At 41.3% G+C, this 17,596-nt stretch overlaps 1 pseudogene; it reads left to right on the top strand.

Annotated features, from left to right (window-relative positions):
* Positions 1–1,611: 1,611 nt before the first annotated feature.
* LOC132569115 (zinc finger and BTB domain-containing protein 8B-like) overlaps positions 1,612–17,596 on the top strand; it is a 92,508-nt pseudogene continuing 76,523 nt past the window's right edge.

Raw genomic sequence — 17,596 nt, 5'->3', positions numbered from 1 at the left:
ATCTGCCTCTGAAGAATTATTGTTGTTCCTGATAATATGAAGGAAAACAAAGTATGTTTAAGCAAGATGATTTCTAAAAGCTCATGTGGAACTGAATCTTGCAATCAACAAACAGCTTTGATATTGCCTTGATGCATTATGAAACCAGAACGCTCAGTCATTCTTTGAATAAATTAAATACTACTGTTCAGTAATCAATCACAATCCAGTGAAGTTACAATAAGAGCAAATAAGTTTACAATGCATTTCAGTTCATGAACCTTCAAGCATAACAGTGGCTCCCCCATTTCAGAAATATCAACAAAAGATAAGTCCCAGCATGACACCTACCAGCAAGATCAGTCTCTTTCCCCCTGCAGCAAGCCATGTCAGGCACTTCATCAATTCAGTGAATGGAGACATTTAATGAACAGATTTTGGCCTGCACCCAAGGCCTTGATGAGTCTAAGAAGTTTTTGTGAACATGCAAACTTTCCTTCTTTGGGCTATTATGCATGTTTGTTTTCCATCACTTTCAGCACACATGTATGCCGGGGTGCTTGCTTCACTTTCTGTTCAGTCTCCTGATAGCACTGTTTATCTGATAGCACTGTTGGGGCAAAAAAAAAAATTCACACTTCCAAGTCAAAGTGTATCCCAGAGCATGTTTTCATTAGATCCCACTCCCCAGCCCTCTGCTGCTCCTTGGCACCTACTCCTCCACTCACATCAAGTCATTTCACCCATGCAACTACCTTCTGCCATCCCCTTTTTTTCATTGCCATACAACAATCATTTTTCATTATTTTCCCATAGTTTTTTTTAATTTAGTGGTACGAGACTAGTGGTAAAATGCTAATCAAGAATTTAAATCCTCAGGACCCAATTCCCAGTTAAATGTTGCATCAATCCTATGCACATTTATTTTGGTGTAACAGAGCCGCTGAATTTAGGACTTACTTCCAAGTATAGGTGTACAAGATTGGAGTACTGCACACCTTTTGCCTCCAGCATCTCCCTTATCTTCCCTCTTTCCTTTCATATCTTCTTGAGGCTGCCAGAGGCTGCCTTTTAAAACTTCAAGGCAGCTGCTTTAGAAAGGAGGCAGGTCATGAGTGTGAGTGTGTATATTTGTGTGTCTGTGCATGATTATCTTGGTACCACAGCACTTCACTTTGGATCTGGGCACAATCAGTTCTTTTCTTCCTCTGCAGGCTTTTCTTAGCAGAAGCAGAGCTGTTCTTCAGCTTCAGCCATTTCCTTCTCATCTTCTCACACACACACCCTCTCCTGTTCTCTTCCTCCCTCTCTCTCTCTTTCACAACCCTCCCCATGTTTGGGGGGCGGGACTTCATTGGCTTTTAACTGATTAAAGGCTGTGTTTGTTAGCCACTTTTTTCCTTGTGTTGCTTTGCCTTCTCCAGAGATGAGTAGAGGGTGGGAGAGGGGCTTTCCCCAGCTATCTACTTCAACCTGCCCATGTAGTGATTTTTCAGCAACTGGTAGATGCAACACATTTCTGTTTTCTTTTTCCAGAGTGCTAGAATATAAAAATACAGTAGATCTTGACATTGCTCATCATCCATCTGGAGGAAGGGAATTGACACACAGATTCTTTAATGCACTACCAAGATGGCAACCAACAAGTAAGTGCAAATGAGAGAACCTTGAGGAGACATGGTGAATATTTTTAAAAAAGAGACTCAAAGCCAAAGCGTTCAATCAGCAAACTAGTCCTAAAGCACGTGCAAACACCAAACATTGGGAATTTGAACTGAAGAATTTAAATTAACATTACTTTGTAGCTGTGATAGACCAATTGTGCAAAGAAAAAGTTCAGCCACATCACAAGTGTGTAATAGGCCTTTGCCTGTTTTTGTTTCCATAACATAGCAGCCCATATACTTGTGCCTGCATAGTAAATGTGTAAAATGACCTGATTGGAAGGGCATATCAACATATTTTCTTTAACTACTTTCTCTTGAAAGATTTCCTGAACTAAACAAAGGAACTATAGTGCTCACGTCACAGCAGGAGGCTGAAGACAAGGAAATGCAAGAAGTGATGTGGTTTAGAGCAAGGCTTCAAATTGGAACCCAAAGGAAAAGTTGGGTAAGTAAATATATAAATAAATAAACACTTAGCATCCACCCTTATTGCCCTGTGACTGGAGTCAGAAACTTTCCCCAAGTACAATATTTTTCCTGTACAAGATCATATGCATTTTGTGAACAGCCCAGCTCCACCCTGACACATGAATAAATGGGGGGGGGGGGTTGATTTATAAGAATTGTTTTCAGGAAAATGTTTAGGGTAAAAAATCATTCTATTTTGTCCCAATAATGTACAATGTTTGCTTGTGTGTTAATTTACAAAATGTATACCTTGCCATCCTGGCCGCATCAAGGTGGATAACCAAGGCACATAAGTTAAAAATATACAGCAGCTGATATAGTTTCCCTCATCTCCATTTTATCCCTACAGTAATCCTGTGAGGTAGGTTAGGGTGAGACTGTGAGAGTGTGTTACTGTCCCAAAGTCAACATGAAAACTTCTGTGGCAGAGTGGAACATGAACCTGGGTCTTCCAAATCTTAGTCTAACACTGTAACCATTACTACACAAATAATCATAATATTGCTAAGGATTCATCTCATTATTTCCTTTGATCTCTGTATCACAGAAGCTTGATAAAATATTGGAACAGCAGAGACAGCAGTAGCTCAAGGAGGGTAGCTGTCAAATATTTTTAGACTAGTTAATTTTACCTCTGTATTTGCTTGTGACATATAAATACAGCTTCTGTACACATTCAACGTATGTGGTCCAGTCTTCAAATCCCGCAAGCTAGGATGCAACTGAACCATAACCATACACTCTTTCCCTGACAGAGAATGTTTCATTTTAATATGGCTTCAAAAATTGAAATGACAGATGTGAATGAGGCTTATTAAATTACCTGGCAAATGAAGCTACACCCATAAAAACATGGTGATCCAGGTGCTACACTGTTCACATCTTTCCAAATACTTAGTAATATATTTATGTATTTTATTTAATGTGGGAAAGGGTAGTCCAATCTTTTTAACCCTTGAGAACCATGTTCAGTGGTAACACTGGACTGAAGACTTTTCAGAATCCTGCAACTGGCTAATGCATGTTTATATAAAAGTAAGCACAAGGGTCCCCCCCCCCCCCCCGCCATGCGTTAGTAGACTAAATATCTATATTCATGGTGTGAACAGAGTCATCAAAGTCCTGATATAAATACTGAGGAAAAACTCAGAAAGGAAAAGAGTCAGGGAATACAAATTCTCTCCAAAATCCAATTAATGGTCTGGTAATTCAAATAAGGTGAAGGAAAGAGAACAATGGTGTTACATTCAGGTTGATTATAGATAGATAGTTTGATGGCAGATCTCTAAATGAAGCTTTGTACTTCAAATGACATTAGTCATGCTGAATTCAGGTTCATCACACCATCTCCTTAGCACCAAATCAAAGGGCCTTTTCACACTCCCAGAAGTTTAAAAGATGGATCTCTGCAACATTTTTAAAAAATCAAATACTTTCAAGAATCTGAAACCTACAAGTGGAACCTCTGTGTACTATCAGTATTCAGCAAAAATGATGGTCAATAGAGATACAGGATAGGCAAAACAATGTGCCATTGAAAAATTGCTATACATGTGGTACAAGTAAAAAATTGAAGCAAGTGTGTAGAGCATGTGTTATGCTGAGTGATTTGTTGAAATGGATATGTTATGTTACCACTCATTTATCTTGAAAAGCTTTTCATAACAAAGTTTTACTGTTTATATTTTTTGGGTTAAACTCCTTTCTAAAGTTTGGTTAGATTAAGTGGAATATAAATCTCAGGCCAGTCATTATATGCTATGTTTGATTCTGTTAGGTATAACTTATAAAGCAAGAGTCACATAATACTTTTTTGCCTAGAGAATTTGTTTGAAAGAGAGATCTTTGTCATATTTATGACCTGTAAACAGATTTGTGGGGTTTAAAAAAAAGCCCTGGAAAAAAAATGATCAGGGAGAACAATATAGTGAAACACAATATATGATAGCTCTTTCAAACACTTCTAGAAATTGTTATTTTTCTGTACAGTGAATAATATACATTTGTTCACTTTAATATTTAAATCTTGATTATTTTCCAAACCAGGCACTCAAAAGGGATTGCAATAATAAACCCATGACATTCCCAAGAGTGACATAGGTTGAGTAAGGCAATCATTAGGCATGTTAACTGTAGTATAGCTTTTAGTTATCATGTAGTATATTTTTATCCTACAAGTCATAAACAGCGTCAAGACTACATCTAATGATATGGCACTAGCTAATTGGATAGGCAGGAAACCAAACATATGCTTCCTTGTGAAGATAATTTGTTACTTATTCATATATTCAATCAGCATTTAATTGCCGGTGTGCATTTTGGCTTGTAGGTCTTGCATGAACTCTGTGCAAATACAATAAAGATTTAATTCTGCTCATAACAATTAGGTGCCTATACAAAGCGAAAGTTTCTCCCATCATTAGCAGTTCTTGAAATTCAGCATTGTACAAGCTGAAGCTTTTATCTATTTCAAAAATTATTTTAGTGTAGTCTGCAGAATATCCCATATTTTTCGTTGTTAATGTTGCCAAGATCAGATTTCAATGCATTTTTTTCTGGAGTGGAAAGTATTTAATGTGACAATGACAGACATCTTCCTCATGATGACTTCTCTTCCTTTCATCCACTAAAATTCCTAGGAGCACTTGTGGTTAACTAAAACTTTTAATGCTCCTTACTTTCAAAATGGATCATCTTTTTGTCCATTAGTGCTTTCTTTTTCAGTCTTATATTTGTGGCTACTATTTCACATTCTTCCCACATCCCTCACATTTGCTGAATTTCTTGATATCTATAACATATCTATAGAAATTATCTTAGAGGCCTCAGAGTGCTCCATAAACATTAATTTTCAGTATACGTAGTTCCTGCATTCATTATTGGCTGTCGAAAGTAAGACCACAGTCTCTTTTAATGGATCTGAAAAGAAAAAGATGACAATAAATTATAAAAGGCTTATTATTTTTACTCATGTTCTTTCACTGCACTCTTCTTAATATGAGATTTTAAAAAAAAAAAAAAAGCCCTGATTTCCCTTTGTTTGCAATCTGCTTCTTCCACATTCTCAGTTCTACAACACCTCAAATTTCATTTACTTCCAAAGATCCTCCAGTCATATGGCACATCCAACAGTTGTACCTCCTATGCCTTCTCCATGTAGATAGATCCAAGTGAACAGCCATGTTTGTTCTATGACTTCTCCAATTAGCCTTTTCTCTCTGTTGTTAGCCAAATTGCCTTTTAGTATAAATTTGGGGAATTTTAATTAGGTGGGCAAGATGGCAAAAATAGCACAGGACCAATAACCTATGTCTACTAGGGTCAGTTTTCCCAGGAGCCCCTTAGTCGATGATGAGAGTTTTAATTAAAGCAGAATTATATTGTACTAGGAGTAAGGCTCATTATGAAGAAAAATATAACAGGCTCTAGAAGGAGGCTCTGGGTGAGTGCCCACCACCCTTGCTGTCTTCCCACCCATTGACTTCCCCCCAAGGGAAGTTGAACTCTGCCATCTAGAGAGCAATTGTAAATCTGAGTGATTTTCAGTGATTCCCCAGTAGGAAATGGTATTGTATCTGTCTGAGGTCCTATCCCTCCTCAAACCCCACCATCTCCAGGCCCCACCCCTTAAATCTCTAAGAATTTCCTAACCTAGAGTTGGCAGCCCTATCTCCTTTCCTTTATCTTCCCCTCTCATTTCAGCTTTCCATCGCCTTTCTCCTCCCTGCAACTTCTACATAGGAAAATTTCTTCACAGTGCATGGGGGAAACAGTTTACCTAATTCTCCTCTCCCCCTGGGTGATCTGAACAACAACCCTGTGAAGCAGGTTAGACTGGAAGTCTGTGACTGGCCCGAAATCACCCAGTCAGCTTCCTCAGCAAGAACCTGGGTCTGGCAGATCCCACTCTGAAGCCTTAAGAAGAAGAAGATGATGATGATATTGGATTTATATCAGGAGGAATAGGGGGCTACCACATGTCAAATCAAAGATTTGATAGGTCTGACCAGAAGTCCCGCCTTCCTGGCTCCCCCCTCCCACCTGGGACTGTCAGGGGTGGGTGGAGCCATCCCCCCCTGGGGCCTGGAGAGGGGGCTGCTGGGTACAAGGAGGAGGCAAAATGGCTACAGTGGGTTTTTTTATTAGGTGAAAAATTGTTTGGTGCAAGCTTTATTTTTAGGGGGAGCTGTGCTTTTGTACAATGGAAATGGGTTTAAACTTGTGCTTTTGCAACTTATTTTTAGAAAGTGTGCTTTTGTACAATGTTTGGGGTGCTTTTGAAACTGAATTTGAAAAGGACTGAAATCACAAATTCCTGGAGATTCTCCAGGCCTCTCCTGGAGAATGTTTTGCCAGGAGTTCTCTCTTCCTGCAAGCCCCAGTGGTTTCCCCACAAGGAACAGTGTCCTTTTTTAAAAAGCAAAGCAGCTGCATGTTTTTTTCTGTGAGAGAGTTCTCTTTTGCAAGGAACAGACACCGTTTAGAACATAAGAGAAGCCATGTTTAAAGCCTGCACAACAGCTGAGGGAGACCAAGAGAAATCCCCCCAGCCTTCCCACTGCAAGTCACAAACAGCAAACTCTAATCATACAAGCTCATGTTTTCCTCACACAAACAGCCCCAAAGACTGCAAAGCCCAAGAGCAAAAGTCACATGTTGGTCAGCTGTACCAAACATAGAAGCCATTTGCTGGGGATCGGCACTGCCCACTGAAATTGGTATTTCCACTGTTAAAAGAAAGGAAATTAATCCTTTGAACTCAATGCCATAAAGTCTACCCTTTTTCTCCAGGGAAGCTGGAGATCTCCATGCTATGCCTGGAGGTCCCTGCTACACCCATCTTCCACATTTTAAAAAAAACCTCTGTATAAAATGTTACAATTGGGTAAAAGACTTTTAGGTTCACCCCACAACTTTTAAAAATCTCACCAGATTCCACAGCTGGTTCTGGAACAGGTCAGGCTGTCACATGTTGGTCAGCTAACATAAGAACATAAGAGAAGCCATGTTGGAGCAGGCCAATGGCCCATCCAGTCCAACATTCTGTGTCACACAGTGGCCAAAAAAAAAATTATATACACACACACACTGCGGCTAATAGCCACTGATGGACCTCTGTTCCATATTTTTATCTAACCCCCTCTTGAAGCTGTCTATGCTTGTAGCCGCCACCACCTCCTGTGGCAGTGAATTCCATGTGTTAATCATCCTTTGGGTGAAGAAGTACTTCCTTTTATCCGTTTTAATCTGACTGCTCAGCAATTTCATTGAATGCCCACGAGTTCTTGTATTGTGAGAAAGGGAGAAAAGCTGTACCAGGTATAGAAGCCACCTGCTGTGGATTGGCACTGCCCACTGAAATTGGCATTTCCACTGTTAAAAAGAAAGGACATTAATCCTTTGAACCTAAGCCATAGAGTCTACCCTTTTCTCCAAGGAAGCTGGAGATCTCCAGGATCTGCCTGTCCCACTCTTCACATTTTTAAAACACCTCTGCATAAAAGTGTTACAATTAGGTAAAAGACTTTTAAGTTCACCCCACAATGGCCAAACTGTTTAAGAACTTTTAAAAATCTATAAATAACTTCTGGGGCCCAAAACAGTTCCTGACCTGCATTTTGGCTGTCTCCTTGCTGCAGCCACATGCGATTTTTTCCCCATATTTAAAAAACTTGTCTCAAGAAAAGCCATGAAACTTTTCTCCCACCAGCACAAAGATGTAAAAAAACCACCATTGTCATCCTGCAGTTTTTCTGGAGGGATGTCAGTGGCTCCATCTTGCTGGTATGGATGGATACTGATAATGCTGGTCAGTGTTTGGTCCTCAGCAAAAATGACTGGTACATGCAGAACAAACAAGATTTCCATAAAGAGCATTAACTCATAGACTTGGAAGGTCCTTCCAGAGTCATTTAGCCCGACCCCTCTCATGTTCACAAAAGTTTTTTTTAAAATAAAGATCAATAGAAAATAAGTTAAAAATTACCTTCCAAATTAACAAGATCTTCTGAAGCCATGGTCCTGATTATGAAGTTGGGAGCTGTATTTTAAAACACCATGAGGGTGTGACATGAGGGGCTTTTTATAATTGATGGGTGTATACACTTGTCCTTATCAAATTGGGACACATGCCACGGGTTCTACAAAACTGTACAAGAATACATGCTTCTTGTTATCTGTAAATACTCACTACTGTTGTTGAACATCTCTGAAGACCCATCATTTCAAGGGTACATTTAAAAATCACACACAAAGCCTCAATGCATTTTAATATGTATTTTAATTACACATTTTTACAGAAAGACTTTTAGAAACATAATGAAAATGTGGAGAGCCAGTTTGGTGTAGTGGTTAAGTGTGCAGACTCTTATCTGGGAGAACCGGGTTTGATTCCCCACTCCTCCACTTGCACCTGCTAGCATGGCCTTGGATCAGCCATAGCTCTGGCAGAGGTTGTCCTTGAAAGGGCAGCTGCTGTGAGAGCCCTCTCCAGCCCCACCCACCTCACAGGGTGTCTGTTGTGGGGGAGGAAGGTAAAGGAGATTGTGAGCTGCTCTGAGACTCTTCATAGCGGAGGGCAGGATATAAATCCAATATCTTCAATATCTTCTTTTTGACACACTGTATTTTTAATATATATATTTTAATTACACATTTTACAGGAAGATATTTAGAAATACTGTGGTCTTGAAAACGTTTTTGACACAGTGCATTTTAATATAAATTTTAATTATACATTTTACAGAAAGACATTTAGACATTCACGATCTTTAAACATTTTTTGAAGAAATCGTTCAAACAGTTTTACGTATTTAAGATCACAATCTTTGTAAATTGTCTTCAGACGTTCCCCAGAGTGTGTGCTTGATGCTATCTCATCAACGAACCTCGCCAGTGTCACGATATGCTTAAAGTTTAGGCTGAAACAACACATGGAAATCGCAACCACTGTGAGGGTGTAGAACACTGGCTCAAATTTCAGATTTTTGCAGATAAAGATTAATTGTCATCATAAAAGGAATCTGGCCATAAAAGGCAACTATGCCCCATCTGATTACAAATGTCCATAACACAACCTTCACATTTTGAAAATAATAAATCACTGCAACATCTCTTTAGAATGGCATACACGCAATCAGGCAGGAGCTTATTCATGAGGGATCTTTGGCTGATCCCTCTGCCAACTGGTATGTCTTCATTCACACCCGTATAATTCTGTATAGCTGAGTACAGGGCACTCTTCCCTTCTGCAAAATCTGAGACTTTTATTTTCTAAAGCCAGACGAACAAAAACAGACAAACAAAAAATACATTAGCCCATCATTTCCCACTCAGAGATCCCTCACACCCTTACAATTCCCTTACACACCTCGAAGGTATATAGAGGTTGTCAGTTTGGGGAGGACTGCCTCTCCCCATCTTTGTAACCTGTGTTTACAGGGGACTGGCCCTCTCCTCCAGAATGAAACAAGCATTTTTGTAAGTTTTCTTTCTCAGCATCACAGAGCTCACGCCTCCTCTTTCTTGTTTTAGACTTCTTGACAGGAGCTCCAGGGACCTGTGGGTCAAAAACTGTCATCGGTGTGCTTGACATGGTGCAAGGTAAAAAACACCAACAGATGCATGTGGTGAAAGGTACGGGCTCTCCCATTTTTAAGTAGAAGCTAGGTCAGGCCCTCCGTCTCTCATTGGAGCAATTTAATGTCACAAGCACCCATCTCTCCCCACAATGTGTGTTCCTGGGGACCGCCTTGCAAGAGTGTGAGTCCCCCGTCCATTTTATGGTCTGCAGGTGGGTATGTAAAAGAGTTTGTGAATAAAGCATGTCTAAAAAGACTTGTATAGCAACGGTGATGTTAAGACTTCCTCCTGTGCCCCCTAACAGAGGGCTAGTGATGAGAAGTTTTAACAAATAATGTGGTGAAGTCCATAATCTGTGTGACAGGAATTATTGTCAACTGCCAAAGAGAAAACTGAAGCATGGAATGGTTTTGTTGGATATTCACACAGTTGTGAGTTGATGCTAGTTGCAAAGCGCAGCAGTGTACCTGTTGTGTCCCAATTGTGCTTCAAAATAATTTTTTAGTTATTCAACATAGATATTCCTGGACTCTTTGCAGCATGAGGCTGCGTTAAAAAAACAAATTCAAAAGCAGTGTATATCTGAGACATTTAATGGGGTGCCTCCCTTGGAGGCAAAATTGTTGAACCATCTTATCTTTGCACAAGCCTCTTAGTGTAGGGGCAGTGGGGCATAGATATTCTTGCAAGGCCAAGAGGCTGTGAAACTACCTTGGGAAACTATTTTGTTGTTAGCATGTGGTATAGTAGCCATTGCAGACTGACATTATAATCTCTCTGGCTCTAAATGTGACAGCTGTTATTGTTAAGCATAGGCAGGGAATGTCTCGAAGGCCCTTGCATTGTAGATAAATATGCCTGGTGACATTAACAACAGTCTGATCTCTGAGATAAGTTCCAGCACAGTTCTTATTTATGAAGACACTTAAGTATTTACATATTATTTTGTTTATGTGCTTCTTTTCTCCAGAAGTTGAAGTTGAAACCTCTTTGAGAAGACAGTGCACTAGGCCTGCTCTGCAAGGCTAATTGTCTGATTTTTTTAAAAAAAAAATCATTTTCATACAGCTCTATGCAGACTGTCATTTTATTTTTAAAAATCCTTGCTGCTCCCCCGTGCATACTGTGAAACATTAGGACACTCTTTTAAAAAGTTTTCATGTGGTTTGTTAGCATGCCCCCTGGTTGCAGAAAGGCTCACTCTTTGACTGAATAGTTTTGAATCCCTCCTTCATTTTATTTTTAAAACAACCCTTTGAGGTAGACTAGGATGTGTGTTTTGGCTTAAAGACACAAACAAACTTACAATTTGGACAACAAAATAGTATTTTATCATGCTTTTGAGCGTCACCCTCTCCCCCCAAACTCCTGTTTAGGAAAAACAACAGAAAAGTAGCAACCAGCCTGTTGAAATACTGTCTGGTGATTCTGGGTCCCCCCTCCTGCATTCCAGTGTTTGGAAGATTGGGTTACTAAAACCAGTGAGAATCAGCCTTAGAAAAATTAGGGACACTTATGGTCACGGTCACAAGTGCTGTTGAATTAAATTTTGCCAGGCTTCCAGCCACGTCAAAATGACCTGGTTTTGCTGTGGTAGGATTTTGGCAGACTCACAATCTACTTGCACATGCTTTTTAATAAAAGGTTTCCTTTTTAGGGTGGCTTAGTTAAAAAGTAATAAAGTTTTAATATGTATACTGCTGTGTTAGGTCCAGCCTCTTAATTCTAGCATGAATTGTTTCATGGGCATGATACCTGTTGCTGGTTAGAAAACACATGCTCTGTATCAATGAAAAAGTATTGTAGACTGGCCTGATCCTGCAGCAACACTGCAAAAGTATTGTATCAGCTCTTATTTCTGGAGGAAAAAATGTTAAAAGAGCTGAGAAAACCTCATTTGGAGTGTGTATTTATAGATTATAAACTTCTATTAACTGCAAAAACTTGAGAAGACCATGTGCACCAAGGTCTATCTTGCAGGTCTGACCCCAAAAGTTTTCCTACTGAATTTTAAAAACATACTGTTTTTCATTGTTTCAATGAGAGCCCATTTTGGTGTAGCGGGTTTGATTCCCCAATTCAGTCACTTGCAGCTGCTGGAATGGCCTTGGGTCAGCCATGGCTATCACAGAGCTTGTCCTTGAAAGGGCAGCTTCTAGGAGGGCTCTCTTACACCCACCTGCCTCACAGAGTGTTTGCTGCAGGGGAGGAAGCTAATGGAGACTGTGAGCCGCTCTGAGATTCTGTGTTGTGGGCAGAATATAAATCTAATGTCTTATTATTATTTATAAAGTGTGTGTGTGTTTTATTTTAACAAGTCAGAGATGGCAGCAAACGAGTGGGGGGATTCCTCTTCTGCGTTAGAAATGCTGTCTGAAGGGTGCAGCTGCCATTGGCTGAAAAGGCTCATATGATTCCCTGCTTTCTGATTGGCTAAAACCCCCATTTCAGCTGGGGTAAATTCTGTCTGGTAAGCTGTTGATTGGAGCCCTACTTGTCTAGTCCCACCCCTAGCCACAGCGCGCTTGTTCAACCGACTCTGTTAGTCAGTAGCTCCCTGCCTGCCTCCCAATACACATCTCAGGGTGGAAAAATGTGGCTGTGTTTTAAAAGCCTTTTTTTGTTTTTTTAAAAGCTGTGGTTGGTGAGTTTATTAGCTTTTAGGAACAGGACATGCTTAATGCTTAAACTTAGATCTGTCTGTGAGAGGGGGGAAGCGAGGATTTCTCTCTCACTCTTTCAGGGAAGTAGGTCTGCTGCTTTAGGAAGCAGAAGGGGCTTTTTTCTTGGGATGTGCTAAAGCTCTGAAGGAAACTTTGTATCTGTGTCTGTGTATTTTAAAATGAGTCTGTAGCAATCTAAGGCTGGCTGTAGGGGCAACAGGGATGTCTGTGTGTGTGTGTCTCTCTCTCTGTTATAACAGGAGTTTCTAAAGGGACTTGAAACACTGCATGCTAAAAGATTTTTGCTCTTGGGCTTTGCGGTCTGTAAGAGGGGGTTCTCTGTGTGTCTCTCCTGGGGCGTTTTCGCACTCACCTCCAGCCGGCGCGACCCCCCTCTTCACCGCGCAGGATCTGCGCGGATTTCTGCCGCGGAGCAGCCGGAAGAGCCGGAAACTCCCGTCGCAAAAGCCGCGCAAACGGAAACTGCTTTTTGGCGGTTTACGTTTGAGCAGCTTTTGCGCCGGGAGTTTCCGGCGCAAAAGGCTGCTCCGCGGCATTTAGTGTGAAATCCGCGCAGATCCTGCACGGTGAAGAGGGGGGTCGCGCCAGCTGGAGGTGAGTGCGAAAACGCCCCTGGTGTTTCTGCTGCATGGCTGCTGTTTAAAGGAGGGGGTGGGTGCATTGGCTGAAACTTAAAAGGACCGTGAACCTTACAAGGGCACTGTGTCTGCTTGCTGGGGTCTGGGGAAAATGGGAGCTGTTGCTTTTTGCAAAAACTGCTTGCCTGTGTTTGCAGTCGCTCTCGCTCTCTGCTTTAGGAAGTGGGGCTTTGGGTAGGATTTTCAGCTTTTTCCTGGTGTGTATAGCTCATTCTGACATTCTCTTTCTCCCTCTGTGTGTGTGTGTATTTTAAAATGAGTCTGTAGCAATCTATGACTGGCTGTAGGGGCAACGGGGATCTCTCTCTCTCTCTGTCTGTCCCTCTCTGTTCTAACAGGAGTTTCTAAAGGGAAACACTGCAAACTAAAATCATTTTCCTCTCTCTCTGTCTTAGAATACTCAGAATGGTTAAATTTTGCTTTATTGCTTAAAACTGCTGAAAACTTTTTGCTCTTGGGCTTTGCAGTCTTCGGGGCTGCTTGTGTGAGGGAAACATGAGCTTGCATTATTAGAGTTTGCTGTTTGTAACTTGCAGTGGGAAGGCTGGGGGGATTTCTCTTGGTCTCTCTCAACTTTTGTGCAGGCTTTAAAAAATAAACGGTGTCTGTTCCTTACAAAAGAGAACTCTCTCACAGAAAAAAACATGCAGCTGCTTTGCTTTTTAAAAAAGGACACTGTTCCTTGTGGGGGAACCACTGGGGCTTGCAGGAAGAGAGAACTCCTGGCAAAACATTCTCCAGGAGAGGCCTGGAGAATCTCCAGGAATTTGTGATTTCAGTCCTTTTCAAATACAGTCTCAAAAGCACCCCAAACATTTTTCCCACATTGTACAAAAGCACACTTTCTAAAAATAAGTTGCAAAAGCACAAGTTTAAACCCATTTTCTGTTCCAATGTATAAAAGCACAGCTCCCCCTAAAAATAAAGCTTGCACCAAACAATTTTTCACCTAATAAAAAAAAACACTGTAGCCATTTTGTCTCCTCCTTGTACCCAGCAGCCCCCTCTCCAGGCCCCAGGGGGGGATGGCTCCACCCACCCCTGACAGTCCCAGGTGGGACTTCCGGTCAGAGCCGGTGGGACTTCCAGTCAGACTTCCAGTCAGACTCATCAAATCTTTGATTTGACATGTGGTAGCCCCCTATTCCTCCTCATATCCCACTCTCCACTCTGAATCTCAGAGTGGCTCACAATCTCCTTTATCTTCCTCCTCCCACAACAGACACCCTGTGAGGTGGCTGGGGCTGATAGAGCAGCTGCCCTTTCAAGGATAACCTCTGCCAGAGCTATGGCTGACTCAAGGCCATTCCAGCAGGTGCAAGTGGAGGAGTGGGGAATCAAACCTGGTTCTCCCAGATAAGAGTCCACACACTTAACCACTATACAAAAGTAGCTCATATGTCTTCGTCAAACTTCATCACAGAATCTCCAGGAATTTCCCATCAACCTGGACAGGTAGCACTAAAGGCCTCTGGGTGTGTGACCCCCCCTCCAGCCTTGCTGTCTTCCCACCCACCCAAGTGAAAGTATTCACTCCCTCCCACCTCAAGGGGAGGTGATCTCTGCCATCAGGAATTTGCTAACCTGAACTTGGCAACCCTGCAGCCTCTAGATAGGAAAGAGACAGTCTTTATACACAGTGTTGTGGGGGTGGGGAACCAAAGCAGCTTACATCATTTTCCTCATTCCTCTTCCCCCTTTGATCTGAACAACAACCCTGTGAGGCTCCCCTATCTCCTTCTCTGGCAACCATCCTGTGGCAAGGCTGAGAGGAGGAAAAAGACAGGGAGTGAAAGACAGTTAGGGCAAGTGACAGCCATGCCCTATGAGGTGGTGCCAGGTGACCTGGCCATTGCAGCAGCCTTTGGAGGCTGCATGTGCTAAGAGGCCATCTGTGTGGGCCATTGATAGGGCTTTTTGTGAGGATGGTAAGTCTGATAAAGGGACAGGACATATTTTCTCCAGGCAGTTGGCAACCCTTTCTACAGCTCTATTGCATGCTGTACTCCACAATGGTAACAACTTCTGTGAAGTATATCCATTTCCTTGTCAGATTCTTTTATGTGTTTAAAGACATGTTGTGCTGTCCCCTGTATGGTCTTTCTCACCAGGTCCCAAGAGCAGTGACTGTAAATACTGTGCAGTTTTATTTGCAGATTTCATTACCTGAACCAGCTTTAAAGCAGAATCAAGTGCAAACTGTGGTTCAGAAAGTAATCTTTTGCATTACTGGTCATCATTAATTCCACAGATTAATTCCACACATTAATTCCACAGATTAGCTGCACAATAATTGCAACTTTGAGAAAGATTCCTTAGTTTTGCTGGTTCACCCAGATCTCCTTGATTGTAAGTTAAACTTAAATTGCTCTGCTGTTTCACTAGATATTGTGTTATGGGTTCTGAACAGATTTGTCAGCTCTCCAAAGGTTCTGTCACCTGTTTTTTTCAGGGGTTAAAATATTTCTCATTAAACTGCATGTAGAATCCCCTACACAACTGAACAGAATTTCTTTCTTTTTAACTTCATCTGTTACATCATATGAGCAGCTTAAAAAAAAGAAGCAAGTCAGTATTTCACAATACTTCCACCAGGTTTTCTATTTCTGATTAAACTGTAGAAAAGGAAATGTAGCAGCCATTTTCTCATAGAAGAAAGAAATATTCAGAAAAGTCCATCCCTTTTGTGTGCCTGTTATTGAATATGTTAAATTTTTTCTCTTCATCCTGTGAGCATTGTGAATCTAACAGGTCTTAATAACAAAAATGACTTATTCATTAGTATGAGCATGAACTGGGAAAATGTGGTTAGTTTCAGTTTGTGACATACCTGGTTCATGTGCCATGAATGAACGGTCATGAGTTTATAGGTGCCAAATGAACCAGTTTGGCTCATGAAGTGCATGATGCAGTAAAACAGTCCCCTGCCAGGCATGCTAGAGACATGAAGCTCTCAGAGGAATTCTGGCTGACTCTTCTCTACCTGGCCTCCAAGTTTGGTAAGAATTGGATTTACAGGGTCCAAGTATGGCCCCCCAAAGATGGTGCCCCCAGGAAAGTGCTTTCTGGGAAATGACAGATGCAGTTTCAGAAGATTTAAGAGTGTATAGAATGGACCCTGTGCAAGCAAGAGATAGCAAACTCATAGAGGAACCCCCCCCCCTGATGCTCCTCTACATGATCTACAAGTTATGTGAAGATTGGATTTAGGGGGTCCAACTTATGGCCTCCAAAGAAGATGCTCTTAGGAAAGTGCTTTTGGGGAAAATGTCAGGCACAGATTCAAAAGTGCATAGAATGGACCCACTGTGACCCACACCCATGAAACACACAGGGCTTTGGAGGGCTCCTGTTGATGTTTTCAAGGCTGGATGATCACACACACGTTGCTTTGAAATTTAAACATTTCTATTGAGCAGAGACAAGTCTGTCTGGAAATGTATCCATTCATGAACCACTGCAAACCACGTGAAAGTTTGTGCCGGTTGACCTGCCATGAACTTCAGTTCACAAACCACAAACTGGTCAAAATATATCATGAAATTTAGTTTATGAGCTGATTTGTTACCATCCCTACTTATTCAACTGTGAGGCAAAGCACCCTAATTTCCCTCAAAGTTTAACGTTATAATTAGCAGGCCTGCTCTGGCTTGCAGGTATCAGTAGTTGGCAGGGGTGGAATTCTAGCAGAAGCTCCTTTGCATATTAGGCCACACACCCCTGATGTAGCCAATCCTCCAAGAGCTTACAGGGCTCTTATTACAGGGCCTACTATAAGGAGCTCCTGCTAGAATTCCACCCCTGGTAGTTAGCCTCCCTGAAGATATTATCCTTATCTCCTTCAAGGCCAGATTCAAGAACATGGTAATTGGTTAATCATGAGAACCTGTGCTCATTTATGTATCTAGATAGGAGGGGGAATTAGCAGTGGCTATAAGGCTACAGGCCAGAAGGAAGCCATGCTAACTTTATGCTTGTGCCATTCTAGTATGACTTGATATGTTATGCCACATCGTGATGGACTGCAACATATGAAATACTTCAGGCTTCTGCTTTGATTGTTATGTTGTAAGAAGGTGTGCCATCTAATACCAGGTACTGAATGTATTAGATAGAAAGTTGGCTTTTTAATTTATCTGTTGCTAAGCTATAGAGCCTGTATTGCATAGTGATATCCTTCTTAAAACTTTGATAAACCTTTATAGATATATATTTACAAAGCTCTGCTTTATTTGCGTGCATTTAACCTCAAGGAACCACAGGGCTGAGTGCTGCTCAGGTAAAAAGGAGTGCTGACACAGAAGGACCCAGCCTTGAGTCTCTGACATCAATATATCCCCCCAAAGTGTATTTCTATGTGTTGGTCTGACTCAGTGGGTTACAACAGTGACAAACTAGGGACGTCCTGTACTCCCCCTACTATATGTACAATGGCAATGTTTTTAAAAGTTTAAGAAGTTAAATAATATTCTATAAGTTGAGACCTAGTCATTACATCTTGCTGGATTTGTGTTCGGAAAAAAGTGTCTAAAACAGCAATAAGCAGCACACTTACCTGTTTACTTGCATATGCAGATAT

The sequence above is a fragment of the Heteronotia binoei genome, chromosome 3 (assembly GCF_032191835.1).
Source record: "Heteronotia binoei isolate CCM8104 ecotype False Entrance Well chromosome 3, APGP_CSIRO_Hbin_v1, whole genome shotgun sequence".
NCBI lineage: Eukaryota > Metazoa > Chordata > Lepidosauria > Squamata > Gekkonidae > Heteronotia > Heteronotia binoei.
The sequence above is the reverse complement of the archived record's forward strand: the minus strand, read 5'-3'. Positions and strand labels throughout refer to the sequence as shown.